The 5,030-nt window shown below is 41.7% G+C and overlaps 1 long non-coding RNA gene across 1 annotated transcript; it reads left to right on the forward strand.

Moving 5' to 3' along the window:
* The first annotated feature begins 368 nt into the window (after positions 1-368).
* On the forward strand, positions 369-2,648 carry LOC139578729 (uncharacterized). The gene is made up of 2 exons (XR_011675605.1): positions 369-974; positions 1,783-2,648. It is a non-coding gene; the product is annotated as an uncharacterized lncRNA (long non-coding RNA).
* The last annotated feature ends 2,382 nt before the right edge of the window (positions 2,649-5,030 follow it).

Genomic DNA, 5,030 nt, shown 5'->3' on the forward strand with positions numbered 1-5,030 from the left:
AATCGTTATAATGTAACACACTTTAAAAGGCAGAGACGAACGATGGTCTCCGACTTGACAAAATTGCTCCGCGCGAACCTAGAATTTCAGTAGAATGCCCCTTTAAAGCCAATATCAAGAATTCATAAATTGTGGGACTTTCAAATTAATGATATAGGCTATCAGGGCAGATTTTGTCTTGAATAATTACTAATAATTTGTAGACTGCAAATTGATCAAACAGATATAACATTTGACTAAAACAATCATTTCAAAACTTGCTTACATTTGTATATGACCACATATATCTTTATATTCTGTGTGGTAGGTGTAACAATAGTATTGTTATGTGTTGCAGTGGGGACACTAATGTGTGCAACACTCGCTCATACCGTTCTACCGCAGTGACCAGCGTCTCTATTGATGATGAGATGTTGACTGTTAATAATAAACAATAGTTAAGCAGCTGAAATGCTTTAACCCGTCCTATCTGAAAAGTCTAAGAGACAGAACAGATATGAAATATGGTGACAGCGGAGACGAACTTGTCGGCAGGAAAATGACTTTCGCCGTCGAGAGGCTGTGAGTAGCAAACTTGGAAGTGACTCGCCAACAGTGAGCTATGTAGCTATATAGCAAGAAGGCCACCTAAACGGGTGACGCAGAGAGAAACCACGTTGCAAGATGGAAAGCGCGCTTGGATTAAAACCACCAACAACATTATGCTTGGACACCAACAACCTGGCGAAGAGCTGGACATCGTGGAAAGAGGAGTTGACACTCTACCTGGTTCTTACTACACTAGAGGATGCGGAGGAGACCGTGAAAGTGAAACTTTTCTACCATCTCATTGGAGAGAGTGGTAGGAAGCTGTGTGAGACAATGACGTGTTCAATGTCCGCGAGGTCGTCAGTGAACCAGTTTATTGAGGCGTTTGACACGCATTGCAACCCAAAATTGAATGAGACTGCTGAGAGGTCAAGGAACTGATGAAGGTATTGATAAATATGTGACAGATTCTAAAACGCTAGCCAGTACATGCAATTTCGGTGATATTAAAGACTCGTTGATCCATGCAACTTTCATCTTAGAGAGAGACTGCTAAGAGAGGATAACCTGACAGACAAATTTGTATGCCGATATGTAGATCTGCCGAGTTGTCAAGTAATAACAGTAAAACAATTCAATGTAATACAGTTGAGGAAGTCCATGCAATAAAACATACAACAAATAAAGAAAAGGACTAGTATCCAATCTCATGCAAATTCTGTGGGAAAACACATGAGAGGAATAAAAACAAATGGCCAGCTTTTGGAAGCAGTGTAAAAAGTGTGGGAAGGACAATCGTTTTGCTGCAAAGTGCATGTCAAAGCAAGGGAAAGGAAAACGAGTGCATGACGTGAGAGACAGATGAGGATATTCTGAGTGTTACTACAGACGAGAGACCTAGTCAGTTATTTTCGGCAAATGATCACTGTCAAAGAACTTGTGAGATTCCAGTTAGATTGTGGAGCAAGCTGCAATATTATCCCAATAAATCCTAGTGATGTACAGCAAGAGCACACTACAGCCACTGGGCAAATACAAGATTCAACTGAGAAATTCACGAAACAAGATACTGTGCCGCCTGTCTAGAGTGCCGATACTAGGAAGTAAAGCAGTTCAGGCCATGAACCTAGTAAAATGGCAGTTTACTTTTCTTTTTTTTGTTGCTGTGGATAGCATTGTGACAGAGGGTTACGGACACAGATGTTCAATGGACTATGGAGAACATAAAAAGTTCATATTCATTTGTCTTCACAGGAGACGATAGGAAACTACAAAATCCAGATTGACCACAAGGTGGAGCCAGTGAAACTACCTAAAAGAAGAGTTCCAGTCGCAATGATGAAGCCATTGAAAGAAGGCAGAGCAGCCTTCAGGACAGGAGGATTATTACACCGGTGGAGAAAAGAACCCGATTGGATAAGCAGCCTTGTGATTGTGAAGAAACCAAATGGTAAACTGAGAATATGTATAGACCCCAGACCATTGAACAAGGCACTAAAGAGAAGTCACTTTCCTCTACCTCTATAGATGCATTCTTACTGGACCTTTTTAAAAGAAAGAGTATTCACAGTGTGTGACGTCAAGAATGGTTTCTGGCACATACAGCTAGAAGAAGAGTCAAGCTATCTGACAACATTCTCTACACCGTGTGGCAGATACAGATGGTTGAAGATGCCGATGGGGATTAGCCCGGCACCTGAAATGTTCCAAAGGAAATTGTAAGAGCAATGAAGAAGGGTCGTGGCTGGGTCTTCCAGCATGACAACGACCCGAAACACACAGCCAGGGCAACTAACGAGTGGCTCCGTAAGAAGCATCTCAAGGTCCTGGAGTGGCCTAGCCAGTCTCCAGACCTGAACCCAATAGAAAATCTTTGGAGGGAGCTGAAAGTCCGTATTGCCCAGCGACAGCCCCGAAACCTGAAGGATCTGGAGAAGGTCTGTATGGAGGAGTGGGACAAAATCCCTGCTGCAGTGTGTGCAAACCTGGTCAAGAACTACAGGAAACGTATGATCTCTGTAATTGCAAACAAAGGTTTCTGTACCAAATATTAAGTTCTGCTTTTCTGATGTATCAAATACTTATGTCATGCAATAAAATGCAAATGAATTACTTAAAAATCATACAATGTGATTTTCTGAATTTTAGATTACGTCTCTCACAGTTGAAGTGTACCTATGATAAAAATTACAGACCTCTACATGCTTTGTAAGTAGGAAAACCTGCAAAATCGGCAGTGTATCAAATACTTCTTCTCCCCACTGTATAACATTGAGGTTACATATGTTCCTGGGAAGGACATGTTGCTTGCCGATACTCTGAGCTGAGCATACTTACCAGGAAGTACCACAGAAGGATCAGTTGAAGCTGAAATAATCGAAAGCATTGTGGCCCAATACCTACACATCTCAGAGGAGAGGCTCAAAGCTAGTCGCTCTGAAACCACAAAAGACAAGAAAATGCAGACACTGACACAGACCATTCAGTCGGGATGGCCAAAGAAGAAAATGGATACACAGAAAGATGTCATACACTACTACTCATTTCAAGACGAACTGAGTGTTCAAGTTGGAATCATATTCAGAGGAGAAAGAGCAGCTATTCCAGACACACTCAGAGGTGAAATAACTAACCGGATTCACTTTTCTCACATTGGGATTGAAGGATGCCTCAGGAGGGCAAGATAATGTGTATACTGGTAAGGCATGAACGAACAGGTTAGGACATTCATAGAAAAGTGTGACGTCTGCAGGATGCAAAATAACAAAAAGAGACACTTTGTCCACATGAGCTGCCTAGCCGACCATGGGAAAAGATAGGCACAGACCTGTTAACCTTTGACAACAGAGATTATCTGATTACTTTCCAACTTCTGGGAAATTGACTACTTACCTGTCCACTACTGTGATCCGCAAGCTTAAATCACACTTTGCAAGGGATACCAGACGTCTGTTTCTCTGATAATGGACCTCACTATTCCTCCCATGATTTCAAAAGATTCGGTGAACTGTAGGAATTCGAACACAAGACCTCGTCACCTGATTACCCTCAAAGTAACGGGAAAGCATAGTCATCCGTTAAGGGGAGGCAGGTAGCCTAGTGGTTAGAGCGTTGGACTAGTAACTGAAAGGTTGCGAGATCGAATCCCCGAGCTGACAAGGTGAAAATCTGTCGTTCTGCCCCTGAATAAGGCAGTTCACCCACTGTTCCTAGGCCGTCATTGAAAATAAGAATTTGTTCTTAACGGACTTGCCTAGTTAAATAAAGGTAAAAAAAATCAAATAAGACGGCAAAACGTCTGATGCTGAATGCCAAAACAGCAGGCAAAGACCCTTACCTGGCTATAGTGGATCATCGCAATGACACGTTTTGTTGTTTTGTCTCTGTACTCCAGCACTTTGGATTTGAAATGATACAATGACTATGAGGTTAAAGTACAGACTGTCAGCTTTAATTTGAGGGTATTTTCATCCATATCGGGTGAAGTGTAGAGAAATTACAGCGCTTTCGCGACATAGTCCTCCCATTTTAGGGGACCAAAAGTATTGGTGTGTATTAACGTAGTCAAAAGTTTAGAATTTGGTCCCATATTCCTAGCATGCAGTGATTACATCAAGCTTGTGACTCTACAAAACTTAGATGTATTTGTTGTTTGTTTTGGTTGTGTTTTAGATTATTGTGTGCCCAATAGAAATGAATGGTAAATAATGTAGTGTCATTTTGGAGTCACTTTTATTGTAAATAAGAATAGAATGTTTCTATACTTAACTAAAATATAAACACAACATGCAACAATTTCAACAATTTGACTGAGTTACAGTTCATATAAGGAAATCTGTCAATTGAAATAAATAAATTAAGCCCTGATCTATGGATTTTACATGACTGGGCAGGGGCGCAGCCATGGGTGGGCCTGGGAGGTTATAGGCACACCCAGTTGGTAGCCAGTCCCCCCCAGCTGTCCGGATGGCTGGTGTCAGACGATCCCGTAGCTGAAGAACCCAGATGTGGGGGGGGGTCCTGAGCTGGTGTAGTTACACGTGGTGTGCAGTTGTGTGGCTGGTTGGATGTACTGCCAAATTCTCTAAAACGAGGTTGGAGATGGCTCATGGTAAACAAATGAACATTAAATTATCTGGCAACAGCTCTGGTGAACATTCCTGCAGTCAGCATGCCAATTGCATGCTCCCTCAAAACTTGAGACATCTGTGGCATTGTGTTGTGTGACAAAACTGCACATTTTAGAGTGGCCTTTTATTGTCCCCAGCACAAGGTGCACCTGTGTAATGATCATGCTGTTTAATCGGCTTCTTGATATGCCACACCTGTCAGGTGGATGGATTATCTTGGCAAAGGAGAAATGCTCACTAACAGGGATATAAACACATTTGTTTACAACATTTTAGAGAAATAAGCTTTTTGTGCGTATGGAAATTTCTGGGATCTTTTATTTCAGCTCATGAAACATGGGACTAACACTTTACATGTTGCGTTTATATTTT

The sequence above is a fragment of the Salvelinus alpinus genome, chromosome 6 (assembly GCF_045679555.1).
Source record: "Salvelinus alpinus chromosome 6, SLU_Salpinus.1, whole genome shotgun sequence".
NCBI classification, from domain to species: Eukaryota; Metazoa; Chordata; class Actinopteri; order Salmoniformes; family Salmonidae; genus Salvelinus; species Salvelinus alpinus.